The sequence below is a fragment of the Zalophus californianus genome, chromosome 6 (assembly GCF_009762305.2).
Source record: "Zalophus californianus isolate mZalCal1 chromosome 6, mZalCal1.pri.v2, whole genome shotgun sequence".
Classification (NCBI taxonomy): Eukaryota; Metazoa; Chordata; class Mammalia; order Carnivora; family Otariidae; genus Zalophus; species Zalophus californianus.
Window position 1 is genome coordinate 31,300,906 of NC_045600.1, and position 16,579 is coordinate 31,317,484.

Here is a 16,579-nt window from a genome sequence, read left to right on the forward strand (position 1 = left end):
ATGCACTGTTTGAAAAATACCTACCTTGTTGCTATTCACAGAAAGTTTTACTAACACCATAGGCTCTGAAATCTGTTCATTCTGCTGTTGCTCACATACATCCAAGAAAAGCAGTGGCATTTGTAGAGAGCTGCCCTTCTTTCAAAGATGTGATTTTTCAAAAGCATGCATAGACCTTCAAAGGAGATGACCTACACAATTACATTTTATAATTCCAGAGTAATAGAACCACCCCCAAAAGAGCTCATTTCTGGAGAACAAACAGAAACAAGCCATCCTACTACTACTTCCTTGTTTGCAACCAGATTCACAGTGGATGCTAAAAATATATTAAGTAAATAAGGCGAAACTGTAGATACACACTTGTAGGTCGGATTTAGGGCATGACTGATGCCTCCTGAGGCTTTTAAAAGATGGACAGAGTTCTAGAAACAAAAACCTGGTCCTGAAAATTAACAGGGGTAACTCTGGTATTGGATCCAAATTCTTAAGGGGCCCTGCAGTTTGGTTTTCACTAGCCTTGCTAAATCATTTGGAAGAACCTCTAGTACCCTCTCCTTGCTTCACCTCCTCCCACCTCCATGGTTTCTGGGCAGTCTTCTTTTCCTGCTATCAGTCAGAGTGAAGTTGGTGAATGTTAACCACTTTTCATCACCCTGTTTATATCTGTTTTTCACTCAACCCAGGCCTCCCCTTCAAATGTCTGTTTTTAGAATCTCATCACTAATACCACTTTTTGATTCCTTGTCATCCACAGCTCATAACCTCAAGGTCACCTTGCCCTCTCACCCTTTTGACTTTAATCCTCTATCCCTCCTCAATCACTTATCAATCAAATAATCCAGGAGCTGAGTACGAAGTGGACAAGGCTCTCACTGACTGACCTCAGGTGACTCCCAACCTCAGCCTGGAATCTGGGCCAACACAGAGATGGCTCCCCTTAGAAGTAAAATATATGTGGCTGCGTGCTTATTGGGAGCCTTATGTGTACCAGTACTGTATTAGGTTCTTTGCCGCCTCAGCCAGTTATTAAGCCACAGAGCAATCAAGAAAAGAGAGATCACAAGTCAACATTTACCTCTAAAATTGAGGCCTAGGGAAGACAGGAAAACGTTCCCTAAAGAATTCACACTGCTGCTCCTATTTCCCTTCTCCCAATTTCTCACTGTGGAACCCATACCCACTTTTCTCTATTAAAAAAAAAAAAGAAAAAGAAAGAAAAGATATTTCAGGGTCAGAAAACATTTCCACAATAAAAACTGATTGGTTAAAGAAAGCCTGTAAACAGGAATCCTCACACCAGACCAAATTCCTAGACCTACCTTACTCTGTGGGGAAAGGCAATTTGCTTTCTTGCCTGGAAGGCCAGGAGGATTCTCCAGGGATATTTTTCCAGCCCACCTCTCTTCCTGGGTGCTTGCTGGACTGGAGCACAGATGTCATTGAAAAAGTCAGAGCAACTCCTTCAGAGTATCGAACTGAAAGTCTACTTTACACAACAGATTCCTCCAATACTACTCTCAAATTAAATAACCCATGGGTATTCCCCTGGACTGTTAAAGCCATGAAGGCAAGAACTATGTCCATTTTGTTCTTTGTTTACAACTGTATACCTAACACTGACCACAGGCATTCACTAAATACTTGCCAAAGAAATGACGAGATTTACTTCCTTTTGGCTTCTGCACCAACCATCTACCTAACTCACACCAGCCTGACGTCACAGCCCAACCAGACCATCAGCTCACAAATTATTATGACTCGAAGGTAAAGGGAAAAAAAGATGGCCCAATGAACTCTTATGAAACCCAGAGCCTGTTTTTCTTGCCATCCTGCCGTGTAACATGCAAAATCCCACAGGACTGAAACCAGGAGGTAGATGGCCTTCCCACGGCACAGTCTCCACCTGGCAGGTGGATAAGAATCAAAGACTGATAAAGGTGTGGACCAGCTAACATACCACTTGTTAATTCTCTAAAAATGTCTTCAGCAGGCCAACTGAAAAGCACTACCCACTGAGCACAAAACTGCTCACCGGCTTTCCAGGGTGGAGAAAGCTAGCACATATGACCTCAGCCCAAGAAGCCTGGTTCCTTCCGGACTGATTAGAGACAGTTAGAGATGTGTGTTCACACTGCAGTCATGAAGGGTTTTACACTGCTAATGGGGTGGGGAGAGGGGGCAGCAGCCCTCCCAGACCGCCCGTTCCTAATTATCAGGAAGTCCTACTACATCTAGGATGCCAACAGTACCTGCCACTGTCCCACCCGGGCAAAGGGGACCCAAAGGGGAAAATGACTCAGGGAACACATCCCATTGGCCAAGAGCAGGTGGTGTTTTATGAATTGCAAGGAATTCATTCACAATACAGAGATACAATAGTTAAGCAGGCCCAGCCTAAGCACAACAGCACTCATTTTAACAACAGTTCTTCCTCAGAAGAACTGAACTTAAAGACTCATTCCTCTCTGTAATTTCACTATTAGATTTGAAACCACAGTCACAGAAAGGACATGAATTTGTTCCTAACAACATGAACCACACACTGTTCTGGGCTCCAATGCCCTTTCTCTGAGACAAGCCCAGAGGAGAGAGAAGTTGATCATACAGGGGCAGAAAGAGCACTAGACTAGTGATCAGAAGCCCTGACTTCTCTCCTGGCCCTGTCACCACTCAGGGAAGTCGGCTCTGAGCATCCATTTCGCATTCTTCCTTTCTATAAAGTGAGAAGGTAGAAGGAGATCATCCCCAAAGTCCCATCCTTCCAACTCTAGCATCTAATGAGCCTAGAGTCTCTCTCACCACATACTTGGTTTGCTGTGCAAAGAAGTTTTGATAATACCTGTATATTATACTCAAGAATTTGAATCTTCAGATAAGAATTTTATTTTACCTCACTCAGCCTTTTGAGACCCCTAGCACTTGGGGTAGAGCACACTCCAAAACTCTAAACTTCATCAGGGAAATTATGGCAGCATTCATACACATTTACACACACACACACACACACACACACACACACACACACACACACACACAGAGGCAGGAACTTTCTGGAAGGACTGATCCTTGGGCTTGGCTCCAGGTACAAGAGAAGGTAATACAGGTACAGGATAAGATAATTCAAGTTTCTAGATTTTGTCTGGCTTATTGGACAAAAGGCCATGTGCCTTGTGCCCCACATTTCTCTGGGGTGGAACCATCTTGATCCTCTAATAAAAAAATGAGGTGGCCTGCACACACACACACACTTTCAAGAGCTTTTGGTAGTGACCTAGGAGTAAGAAAATCAAGAGCAGCTACTGATCACAAATGCTAGTAGTTCCAATTAGGACAAGGGCAAGAGGAGGCTCTGCATTATTTCAGTAATATAGCTGGTATGGTGTGAAACCAGCCAGGAGCAGATCCCGTAGAGGAAATGACACTCCCAGCAGTACCATCTGTTCCTCTTTGTGTCTGGCATGATCTACATTTTTAACCTCAGGTGCAACTGAGGTCCACCAGTAAGAGCCCTATAAAAGCTGTTCTGAAGAGCAGTCTTTCTCAGACCTACATTTAAACCACACTCAGGACCCCTCTCCCTCCCTCATACCTTGATGGTTGGCTATCCATCCCAGCCTAAAAGAAGCCTCTAAGCAGGTGCACAGAACCCTGGCATGGAATGTTTCATAAGAAAAGGAAAAGCTTCTGAGAACTATAAACTACATTTGATAAGAAAGGCTCTGTGGGGTTCATGGTAAAGTTCACTCCATAAAACACAATGCTGCAATTTAGAACTGAGGTTTCATGCTGAAAAATCTTTTTTTTTTAAAGCAGCAGTACATGTGCACTGAATGTAGGCACTACTGCATCTGTAAACTCCCATTACTCTTTAAAGTTCAGCACCGAAGATTTGGAAACAATGCTATTGTATTCTTACACACATAATTCTTCCTTTCATTTTTTCTTTTTCTTGGTAGCATCTTTTCTTAAATCAGGGCAATATCCTCAACAACACATAATCAAAAGTTTTTGCCATAACACTGTTCTTCCCCAAACTGCATAACCAAAATGTTAACTCCAAAGTAGAAATATGGATGCAGATTTTAAAATACCTCCCTTAGAAATAAACACATATGGCTACACAAAACTTTATACATGGGTGTTGACAGCAACATTATTTTTAATAACAAAAAACAATCCAAATGTCCATTAGCTGATGAATGGATAAACAAAATATGATATATCTATACAACAGATTATTTAGCAATAAAGTGGAATAAAGTACTGATACATGCTATAATATAGATAAATCTCAACATTATGCTAAGTGAAAGAAGCCAACTTCTAAAGACCATATGTTGTATGATTCTGTTTATGTGAGATGTCCACATAGGTGAACTACAGAGAAAGAAAGTAGATTCGGGGTGGCCATGGGCTACAGAGGTTGTGAGGAACAGGGAGTGACTACTAATGGAGTTTCTTTTTGAGGTGATGAAAATGTTCTAAAATTAGAATATGGTGGGCGCCTGGGTGGCTCAGTTGGTTAAGCAACTGCCTTCGGCTCAGGTCATGATCCTGGAGTCCCGGAATCGAGTCCCGCGTCGGGCTCCCTACTCAGCGGGGAGTCTGCTTCTCCCTCTGACCCTCCCCCCCTCATGTGCTCTCTCTCTTTCTCTCTCTTTCAAATAAATAAATAAAATAAATCTTTAAAAAAATTAGAATATGGTGAGAGCTGTTAGCTACAGCTGATCTAGTTGATGGAATATTACAAAGCCATTAAAAATAATTACAAAGGCTATATGTCATTACAGAAACATATTTATGGTATAATGCTAAATGAAAAAAATAAACCAATACAAAATTGAATGTACAGGGATTCCCAACTGAAAGCAAGCAGAGAATAGATGCAAATGATGTTTGTGGTAGCATGGTAGAATCATGATGAGTTTCTTCTCCCCCTCTATTCTCCAAGCTTTCTGTAATCTTGTCCCCAAGGTGTTAACAATTAAAAAAAAAAAAGTAGCCCCCCAGTCTTCCCTCAGACAGTTAGCCTAGGTTACCACTTAAAATACAAAATAAATAAAATCACCTTACTCTCTTTTTCAAGTTCCCTTTTTTAAAACTTCCACCCACTTAGTTTATTGAGATCAACTGAGAAGAGCCCAAAGAAAGAAGAATGGGATAAACAGTCCTATCCCATTCCCAGAAGCCAGTTTCATTTTACTGGCTTTGTCGGAAGCCGAAGCCTAGTCTAGCCAAAAGTCTAGCAGAGGGAGTCTACACACAGGCCAACTCCATGCTCTGATCTTACAAACTTCTGCAGGTGAAGGCAAGTCACTGCTGACAGGAGGTTGGATTTGGAAAGATGAGACTTTCCCCCTCCTTAAGAAAGGATGGTAAGAAAGGGGAGGCTGGGAAAGAGCCCCTATTTATACCTCTTCTCTGAGGTATAAATCTCCAACTACAGGAGAAAAGAATCCTGAGTCACTGAATTTTTCACCACAAAAGATCCTCTTCTGAGTAATAAAGAACTGTCAGTCACCACCTCTGCTGTCTGCAAACCCCTGAGAACCTATTACTGTCATCAGAACCCAGGCTAACTTTCCCAAAATCAAGCAATGGGGCTCTACAAAAAAAAAAAAAAAAAAAGTCTAACACTTGCACATATGTGTGGGAGGGGGGAGTACAGGGTGGGGAGAGTACATTGCTATCAGGTAATTTTAGGGATCTACTAACACTGGCAACAGTAACAGGGAACTATATCTGTTTCTGCTTGAGAAAACGCTTCAATAATATCCTGTTTCTGGAATACTGCATAAATTCTTGGCATGCAGCCTTCAGATGTTTCAAGAGTGCTATTTTCCTTTTCTGAGACAGAAGGGCCCAGGAAGGAGAATACATCAGAGGCCACATGGGAGCCTGTGAAAACTGTCCAAGTCTCACTGCAGTTGGGGCATTTTCTGCTGTTACTATACCAGCACCTTCACGGAGACTCAAGTGTCCCCAAGCCCTGACAGAAGCACAGGTGGCCTTTCACAGCCGAAGTGACCCAGCTCAGTACCACTGGAGGTCTACCAGCAGAGTGGAGACTTCCACACTCAGGTAAGAATCAGAAGATGAGAGAGCAAACAGAGGAGCCCTGCTGGTTTCTAGGCCAAAGGACTAAAAGGGAAAGAAAAAGGACACCATCACAGACACACATGAGCACAAAAAAAGGAAACATCTACAGGTGCCTGACAGGTTTTGCTGCTAAAACCTAAGCCTTTTAAGAGGTACCTCTTTCCCCAGTGCCTCTACTTTTTCAAATAAAGGTTTTACACAAAGACACTCACGAACTTACAAGCATCCAAGGGAACAATGGCTGTTGCCTTGAATCCCAGCCAGAGTGGGAGTGAACAGATCTTGATGCTCAAGGACAGTCACCCCCACACTGTCCTGGAATTGCTTCACTGGTCTCAGATTCAGAGCTGCTGCAGCTTCAAATACTCATCACAAAACCCCCAGCCCCAAACCTCAAGCTGCATCCTTCATTCCCACCGATATGAAAATAGCTCTCCCACATTATAGGCATCATTTCTCACTGCTCTAGTTTCCAAGTCTCCTGCAATGTGGCAACATAACTTAAGAATATTAATTTTTTTTAAAAACCATTCCACTAAATGAAGTCTCACTATGGTGGGATATATGGGTGACCCCTAGACTGAAGCCATCTTGAGGAGAAACTGAGAGAAAGTGTCTCTATTATCATATATGCATTTGTTCCAATGTTTACCCTTAACCCACTGTCCTAATACTCAACACTCAGGTCTGTTTTCAAATATTAAAAAAATTAGGCACTGGGCTTCTTCCTCTATTTGTTCTTTCCCCCACTGCTTAAGGGAAGATCCCTAAACAAGACTTCCTTACTGTTCAAAAAGATGGAAGAGGGAAAATGAATCCTGCTTGTCAGCTTCAACTAGGAGATCACATGTCAATTCAGGAGCTCAGTAAAATGCTTCACACATGGCAATTACACAACCACTACCATTGGACCTGCTGATATTCGGGCCTTCAAGTGGGCACTGCAGGCCTGTAAGTGGGCACTAATCCTGCTGCCTCAGTGAACTGTCTCTTGGTACATGGGTAAGTAGAGGGGGAAAACAGCACATCTACTCTCTGGTCTTCCTTCTCTGCCCACAAGCAGCTCTAAGACTTCTCCACAGTTCACTTGTTTCAGTACAGAAATGAGGAAGCTTATGTGAATAATTTTTTTAAAAATACTGTAATTCTCTGAGCCCACAGCCAGACACCAGTACAGCTGACCCTTGAACAACACAGGTTTGAACTGCACAGGTCCACTTCCATGCAGATTTTTTACAGTACAGTATTGTAAACGTAGTTTCTCTTTCTTGTGATTTTCTTAATAACATTTTCTTTTCTCTAGCTTACTTTATTGTAAGAATACAATATATAATACATGTAACATACAAAATAAGTTTTAATCAGCAGTTTATGTTATCACTAAGGCTTCCTGTCAACAGCAGGCTATTAGCAAAGTTTTGGGGGAGTCAAAAGTTATACATGGATTTTTGACTGCATCGGGGTCAGGACCCCTAACCTTGTGTTCTTTAAGAGTCAACTATAGTTACCTGGTTGTCACAACAGCTAAGAATATGGGCAAAGCACATAAGGAATGATGTAAAACATAAAGCAAGTCTTTCTCTGGGCTATAGAAAAGCATGGAGGGAGTGAAATAATGCTTAGTAGCAATAAACCTGAAATCAGTTCTTACTTTTAAAAAACCAGGTGAATTATTACCTTTGGAGGGTGCATTTATGTGTATGGAGTGGGAGGGTAGCTGTAGAAATTGCTGCCCCAGCAACAGCAAAGGAGGAAATCCCCTGCCAGTAGATGCACCATTACATAAGAGTACAAGTTCAGTCACCACAGGATGGAGACCTGCCAGGAAACCAAACAAAGTGCTGAGGTCTCTTCTCTACCAGCCGCATCTGCAACATCTCATTCTACCTTTCTTTTCCTTTTTGCTGCCTAAATTCTGGGACTTGAGAAGGCAGGCCTCAGCAAATAAGCTGAACTACGCCGTTTGACCCTGGGTTTGGTCTCCTGGTTTAAATATTTGGCAGGGGGAGACAGCCCTACTCTGAGCACATAGGGACCTGTCCCCATCTAACTACAGGTAAGGATTTGTTTCATATGCCATTTCTACTATAGTATCCAAGTCACTCTGAGGACAAGTCCTATCCATCAGTCCTCATACCAGTAGTGTCCTCTAATTTAACTCACTGGACAGCAGCTCCTTAAGGAGCAAATGGTCACAACTTAAAATTAACAACATAAACCAAAATACACTGACTTAAAAGACTGTGAACTCCATGACGGCATGGCTGTGTTCTGTCTTATTCATTGCAGTATCCCCAATACCTAGCACAGTGCCTGGCATACAGTCTGTATCACAGAAATACTGGGGAAAACTAATGCAACAATGAATAAACAAATGAATATTGTGCACATACCGTAAGTGTGTACCCTGGAGAGTTATGGATGCTCAAGATTTGAAAAAGAGCTTGAAGAAGTAGTGCCTTCAAAAACTTCTAGAAAGACTCCAGTTTCAATTTTACTAAATGGTAAGCAAATTAGAAGCTAACAGTATAATCTATCAGATAAAGTGTGGGCTCCACCATGAGCTATTTTTGTGACCTTGGGCAAGTTATTTGTTTGGTTTTGGTTTCAACTGAAAAAAAAAAGGAATCATAACAATATCTACCACAAAAGTCTGTTATTAAATGAGAACAATAAAGTTAAGTTCTTGGCACAAAGCTTGGTACACGGTCCTCAAGAACTGTTCCTATTATTGCTATTATTGTTGCTTTATTAAATACCTCCTTTACTGAAGGGGAAGTAGACCTACTCAAAATTTTCATTTCTGGTTGAATATGCATCTAGCTAAAAATGCAAAGCCCAGAAAATTCAGAACTCAACGCCAAGAACATGTCTATACTAGCCTCCACTAGATGGTGACAATTTGGGTGTGGAATTCCCAAAACAGAAAAGGTGTGTGTGTGTGTGTGTGTGTGTGCGCGCGTGTGTGTGTGTGTGTGCGCGCGCGCGCGTGTGTATGCGCGCGCGCATCATTCATACGTATATTTTAAACCAGAGGAATGAAAAGAGCAAGAAATGAATTAACCACTGCAAAGGCTGGAAAGACACACTTCTAGCTCTGCAGATGGAGAAAGGGGTAGTAAATGCCTACAGTTAATTGAACTGGGTAGTTTTAGTGCACCTCTGTGCAGAGCACACACACGCCCAGTTAGCAAGAGCAACAAAGCCCAGCGAGCTCCCTGCCACCAACAGTACATTCTGTGGGAACAACAGTATTAGGCCTCTTGGCCAAGACATGAACTTCCCCCTAATGAGCCAGACTTGATTTTGACGCCCTTTTCGTCTTACGGTGCCACCCCCACAGCACGCTAATCTCATTACAGGTAACTTTCCACTTCTGCAGCCCCCCGGGCAAACCGTGAGGGAGGGTCACACCTACACTATTATTTGGAGTCCCTAAAAACCAGGAGCAAAAAAGAAAGTCTACATATATAAACAGGAAGTGGTTTCGGTGAGTCTCAGCCAGGATAATAAGTAAAGTTTCTGAGATTAAAGAGCAGATGAGGCGCGGGGGCTCCAGAAAGCTCCAATGCTCCCACACACAGACTCCCAAGATTTATTTCCTGAGGAAATCCACCGTCGCCAAGCCACCCTGCCCCGCGCAGGACCCGCAGCTATGGTCGGCCGAAGGGGGAAATAACAGTAATAAGAAAGGGGGCCTCCGCCTACCTTCTCTCCCGCGACCCACAAAGTCTGGTTTCAGCCCCGACTCCCGGCCAGAGAGCGCGACCCCATACGCCGGGCGAGGCCAGGCGGCGCGCCCGGGTCCCGGCCACCAGCTCCCGGCCGCAGACCGGCCGTCCGGTCCTCTTCCCGGCCTCCGCACAGCCCACGCCGCTGCCCGCTCAGCCTCCCCGGCCGCCCTCCCGGCCCCGCGCGCGGCCGGCCGGGTGACAGCGGGGCCGGCGCACACAGCGGCCGATGCCGGGCGGCCGGCCGGGGCTTCCCGGCGTCCCCCCCCCCCCGGAGGTGCGCGCCAGCCCCGCGCCCCTGACAGCCGGCCGGGCGCGCCAGTGACACAATGCCTGGCCCTGCCGCCCTCCAGCCGCGGTGACAACTCACCCCGGGAACCGCGCGGCGACCTCCGCGAGGGGGGCGCTCGAAGCTTCCGCGGCGCCGGGATCGGCTCTGCCGCCTGCGCGCGCCCTCAACCCTCTCGGGTCTAGGCGAGGCCCTGCTTGCCCTTGTCTGGCTAGCGCTGGCCGGCGCTGCAGGAGGAGGCGGCGGGAGGCGGGGGGGCGAGGTTGTCGCCGGCTTAGGAGAATGGAACGCGGCGGCGGCAGCGGCTCCCGCGTCACTGGCCCAGCTGTACCGCTCGGGCGGGGTAGAAGCGCGGAGGGGGGAGGGGAAGGGGCGGGCAAGGGGCGGGGTCAGGCGCGCACGCAACAAGCGCCGGCGTCGCGCCGCCGGGACCGCCCCGCTGGGAGGCCCTGCCAGTCGACGGCTGCCAGCACGCACGCGCTGCCGGAGGGGGCCGCACGCCCCGGGGGAGGTGAGCCCGGAGCCGGGACGGGGCGGGGCGGGGCGGGGCGTGGGGGACCGCTTAAAGGGACAGTCACGCCTACTGCGCTTGAGTGGCCCCGGCCGTGGTACGGACTCGGCCTGCGCCGCGTTTGCAGTGCGCTCTCCAGTTCTTTTACTATTATTATTTTGTGGAATTTTTGGATGTTATTTGGATTATGGGATTACTATTATTTGCAAATAATTGGTTTGCTCCCCGGTTCACAGGGCGCTTTCACGCATGTTGTCTTATTAGCTCTTGACTCGCTTACCAGACCTAGGGCTGATGCAGGTTATCATCTCCCTATTAGGGAGTACTTCTCAAACAGTGTAGCGTCGATTACCAAGCTTGAAATTGCCCCAGGGGGTAGGTGCGTGTAAAAATGCAGATTTGGGATCCCGCCTCCAACCATTCTGATTCAGGAAAGCTAGGATCGGACTCAAGAATCTATTTTTAAGAAGCAAGCCGAAGTGATTTCTCAGCACATCGAAAGCACTGGACAGATCTCCAGGTTGAGAAAACTGTAGTTAAGAGCAAGGATCGGCAGAGTTGGTGCTACGACCGCACCATACTCCTAACTTTATTTCCCATCCTAAGCCTTGCCTCTTTGGGCTGTTTTCCAGCATATACTATGCGAACAGTTTGTGCACTGTATCGCTACATCGTTTGTTGGTGATCTCACTGCAGCCCTGGGAGGTAAGTCCTCCGTTTGTGTGTTTACAGGGCTTGTGGCCCGTTGATGGTGATGATAGTGACTTTATCTTTGTGCCCCAGGACCTTGTACAGTGCCTATTCAGAGGTGCTCGATAAATGTTCCCGGAGCTCCCACTTGAGAATCAGTGCCAGAGTTTGTGCTTGGACCCACAGACTTCCGCCTACTGCAGCTTAGGTCAGGCAGGCCCCTCCTCCCAGATGCCCTTTGGACAGGATACCCCCCTCAGGACCTCTCACCTAACCTAGTTCTACTTGGTTCTGTAGAAAATTGCTGTGAATTAACAGGGCATGTCCTTGAGGTAGCTCAAACCAGACAAGCAGAGTGCCCCTCCCCGGCCCATGCACAGGCACCCATCCCCAAGAGAATCCTCCCCTTCTGGTCCCCACAGAACCTGTGGCTATAGCTACCTTTTCCATATGTCTGTCCTTGCCCTGCCTTCTTCCATGCCTCCTGCTGGGCATCCTTCCTGTCCTGCTCATTTCCCCTCTCTGCTGGGGCTGCACTGCCCAGATCACCAGGGGGTTGAAAAGCAAGTATTAGGCTGGCCTGGGTCTGCATCAGAGCTCAGCAACCCTGTGTGGGCTTCAGGAACACCCCCAGGCACACCCCAGGCCCAGGAAGCGTAGGAGGGAAAGCGTGGGGGAAAAATTAGAGAAGACAAATGGAGAGAAGAAAAGGTGGGCAGATTACCTACAAAGGAAGCTTGGTGTAATGGAATAGAGGTTAGGCCGGGCATCCGAGCCCCTGGCTTTGTACTGCAGTCAGTTTGGCCACTAACCAGTTCAGTGACCTCATGCAAGACCCACCACCTCTCACACTGTAAAATGGCTTCTGAGACTCATTGCAGATCTGAACTCACCTCCTAAAAATCCTCTCCTGGGCGCCCCCAGTGTCCACAGAATGAAATCCAACTCCCAAGCAAGGGCTGTGTCCAATGCTCTCTACAATCTGCCCCAAGTCCCCTCCATCCGTCCACACACCCCAAATACCACCTGCGTACCTCTCACAGGCCACCTACTTTCACATCTCAGAGCTTGTGCCTACACTGTTCCCTATGCCTGGAATGTCCTCCCCACTTAACCTTTGCAAACCTTCCGGAGCTCTCCTTCCTTTCTGTGGCATTTTGGACAAGCCTCAGTTTAGCTTTTATTTCCTTCTGCTTTATATTGCAGGATCAGGGGTGAGTCTCTTTTCTCCCTTTGTAAATGCTGGCTCCCCAGCCTCTCCTCTCCTCCCATTTCCCTGCCTGCCTGAATTCCTACAGAATTCCTGCTTCAGTTCCTACAGAACTGAGCAAAAGGCTCTGTACATTCTGCTATGGGTCTTGCTCATCTTTTCTGCAACATTGGGGTGATATTTCCTGGCCCAGATTAAATATTTTTATGCCATTGAAAAGATAATTCTTAAAATGAGGGTTAAGAATAATTTAGACTTAGAGATTCTAATGTGGGAAGAACCATTTTTTTAAATTAAAAATTGTTTTAAATGTTTGGTTTTTTTAATTTGACAGCTTTGTTGAGATCCAGTTCACATACCATACAATCACAATTTAAATGTATAATTACATATTTATAGTGTATAGTTCAATGGGTTTTAGTATATTTACAGAGCTGTGCAACCATTATCACAATCAACATTTTCATGATCCCAAAAAGAAACTCTACCCATTAGCAGGCACTCCCTACACCCCTCTTACCCCACCACAACCAATAAGCTACTTTCTCCATAGATTTACCCATTCCAGACATTTCATATGAATGGTATCATATAATATGTGGTCTTCAGAATTAATTTTTTGTATCTTACAGCTACCATAATGACTTTTAAGGCCAGAACTAATTTTTTTATTTTCATTTATTTATCTAGACCCTACCTGTTCTAAAAGGATTTAAACTGGCTCTTTGAGTTGATAGTATTCCTAGGTCCTCCCAGATTTCTAGTACAAATCTTAGTACTCTAAGCCTAGGTACTGGAAGATGGCTTAGAGTTGGACCCAGGTTGGTGGTGAGTAGTCAGTCATCCCAGTTTGGGGCTGCTGGGGTCCCTGGGACTTGGGATCCCTGATGCTAAAACTAGGAGAGTTCTGGCAAACTGAGATGAGTTGGTCACTCATATGAGTCAGAGGGCATGGTTTTCTTTCTCCCTGTTCCAGGAATCCAAGTAGGAGCTACCCCCTCATCACTGCAAGGGCAGGAAGTAAAGGAGAGAAAAGGTTGGGAATTAATACTTGGTATCTGTATTGCTATCATTGTTATGTTTAACAGCAGGAATGGCAGCTACTATTTATTGAGGACCTACTATGTGCTAGGTACTTGGTAAGGACAACTTTATACATGTAGCCACTAATTTTGACAACAATCCTCCAAATTAAGTATCATTATCACCATTTTACACATGAGGAAACAGTCTCACAGAGATTTTTGTAACATCAAAAACTACCTGGGTGGTGCAGTTGGTTGAGCACCCGACTCTTGGTTTCAGCTCAGGCTGTGATCGTGGGGTTGTGAGATTGAGCCCCATGTCAGGCTCTGCACTCAGTGCAGAGTCTGCTTGAGATTTTCTCTTCCTCTGCCCCTCACTCTCCTCCCCCCCAACTCTCTCTCTCTCTCTGAAATAAATAAATCTTAAAAAAAAAAAAAGACAAAGCATGTATGTTGCAAAATGAGAATTCATTCTTGTTTGTTCCAAAAGTTATACTTTTCCAAATACATCATATGGCCCCTCCTACCCCCAATAAAAATAGCAAATAGTGACACAAATTGTCCTTACATATTTCTTGATCTTTCTGAAAGTGCTTTCTTGCATACCAGCTTGTGTTATCTGCATAAAATCCCCATAAAATGAGACATTAATTAACCCCCTATTGAGACACCGAGCAGGTTACCAGCTTATCTGACCGCACATGGGAGTTAGCATGGGGTTTCTTGTTTTAATTCAAGATTCCTCCAGTAGTCTTCAAAGCCCTGTGACAATAAATAAGTAAACCCACCTGACCCCAGAGGATCTGGACGTATTCAAGCTATCTTCACCACAGAAAGTCAAGAGTCCAAGATGGGTGGGCCAGGCAGGGCTGAACCAGCAGAGTTGAGGGGCAGTTCCCACCCTGGGGAGAAAGATTCTGAGCTCAGGTGGTTGGTTGGTTGTCTGAATATGCAGGCCTGTGCCATCACCCTTCCTCAGATATTCAGGAGCCTATGACCCCAGACATGTCAGGAACCTGTGAGAGCCAGGCTCAGTGACCCGGGCACTGTTGGCCTCTAGTCAGGGGGCTTTGCAGAGGTCAGAGGTCAGAGCAGGGCTGCTCAGATTAGGAGTCCCTGTTCTGGGAAAAAGGACACCTGAGGCAGTGTGCACCTAATGCTGCCCAGTCAGTAAGTATAAGAGAGTGACCCAACCACCCCCCCCACCCCCCCGCTTTTCTGAAGCACTGACAAATCTTTGACACTTTTATCTGGTAAAAATCAGGTAAACTGGATGAAAGTGTTGTTCCCGTTTTACACTCAAGGAAAAGCCAAGGTAGCAGAGAGAGTGTCTACCTGCTCTGTCTTCAGATAACTGTCCAGATCCCCCCTCACCAGGTTCCAGTCACCCTGTTTCCCTGTTTCTACTTTCTGCCCTTTGCCCCAGGGCTGGGCAGTGACTTTGAGAGTCAACCAGCTGGGAAGAAGGAAGGCACTGGGGGCAGCCTATGGCCTGAGGCTCTTGCAGACAGAAACCCCACCCACATGGCTCCTGGTCATTTGACACTGCATTCCCTTGATGACTCTTCCTCAAGGCTGCCCAGGGCAGTTCATTCTCAGGTGACTTCATGGTGGATTGGCTTTGCTAGCTCTGAACTGCAGGTGGATGGAGGAATGGAAGGGCCCCCTCCTTCAGACTGTCTGAAGAGGCAGAGGCAGGGCTGTGAATTCTGACCAACTTATATCAGAATGTCTGCCAGGCACTATGCTAATGGCTTTACATACATGATTTCATGCAGTCCTTGCAGGAACCTGTGAAGTAGGTATGAATCCTATTATCTCCATTTTACAGATTAGGAAACTGAGGTACAGAGAGGTAAAGATAAGGCCAAGGCCATAGTTACTAAGTATCAAAGGCCTACCTACCTCTTAGGGAATACAACCATAACTTGTACTGCAAAAGACAAATGTGATTTTTAAAGGGGTACCACAGCCCGTTACCCACAATGCTGGAACCTGCCTGGATTATCTTTCGAGAACCAACTGTAAACTTGCCAAGATTTTTGTGAGCCAGCTATTAAACACAGGCTTTATTAAAAATTAAATTATATATGTAAAATTAAATAAATTGTGTTTGAAGTAATAAATACCAAAATGTATCACTTCCCAATTATTTTACTATATTGTATCCTTATCTAATAATGTTCCCAAGTTTATTTATATCTATTATATACGTATCATGGGAATGCTGTGTACTATGCTACTTAACATCTCTTCCCAACTCCACGTTCAATAACACCTCCTTGATAGCTTGAAATCAGACATGGTAGAATTTTTTACATCACAGAAATTAGCAAAGCTACCAATCAGACCCCACTCCCAGAACAAGTTGTTAAACATTTACCAGCCCCTGTGTCTGCAGAAGCCACCGTGTGGGAATACAGAATCCAGCATAGGTGGCCCAGGGCTAGATACACTCACCAACAAAGCCAGTAGGGTGAGTGAGGGTAGGGAGCATGTGAGGTACCTCTAGGAGACAGCCAGACCTCAGTGTGTCAGTTCCATCTGCCTCCACTGAGATTCACTATGAAGATTTCTTTCTTGCTTGCTTTCTTGCGTTCTTGCTTTCTCTCTCTTTCTTTCTTTTCTTTTCTTTTTTCTTTTTTAATTTCCCCAGGTAGAGCTGGATCTCCAGTTACCAAGGGAAAAGAAGGGGCAGGAACCTGAGAAGAAGCCTGCCTGGAAGAAGAGGCGCCAGACGACCCGAGTCCCTTGTGAATGCTGACATCTACTGGTGGGAGTGAGTATGCAGGCTTCTGCTTTGTTACCTCATGACAAGGTTCTCTCCGTCCACAAAGCACAGCCCTGGTGCTCCTCAGCACAGGGCACAGGGACTGTCCTTGTGGAACAGACAAATGGACCATGGACAGAAGCACCTGCTTCAAACCAGAGGGTTTCAATTACTACCTCAGAACCTATGCCTCCTTTGGATAGCAAGTATTATAATAGCGCTCCCTTACTACCATGAAATGAAAATCACAG

The 16,579-nt window shown here is 45.7% G+C and overlaps 1 protein-coding gene and 1 long non-coding RNA gene across 3 annotated transcripts in view; one reads left to right on the forward strand and one right to left on the reverse strand.

The window, feature by feature from the left end:
- The window catches only part of SUSD6 (sushi domain containing 6), a 93,240-nt gene extending 82,801 nt beyond the window's left edge, over positions 1 to 10,439 (reverse strand). The window contains exon 1 of one of the 2 annotated variants that reach the window (XM_027571784.2): positions 10,204 to 10,439. The gene's annotated coding sequence lies outside the window, so the exon portion shown is untranslated. Of the gene's footprint in view, positions 1 to 9,810; positions 9,934 to 10,203 lie in introns of those variants that run through there. The other variant, XM_027571786.2, reaches the window with a different exon arrangement.
- Positions 10,440 to 10,553: 114 nt separating this feature from the next.
- LOC113908654 lies at positions 10,554 to 16,335 on the forward strand. The gene is made up of 3 exons (XR_003515569.1): positions 10,554 to 10,633; positions 11,266 to 11,338; positions 16,215 to 16,335. It is a non-coding gene; the product is annotated as an uncharacterized LOC113908654 (long non-coding RNA).
- The last annotated feature ends 244 nt before the right edge of the window (positions 16,336 to 16,579 follow it).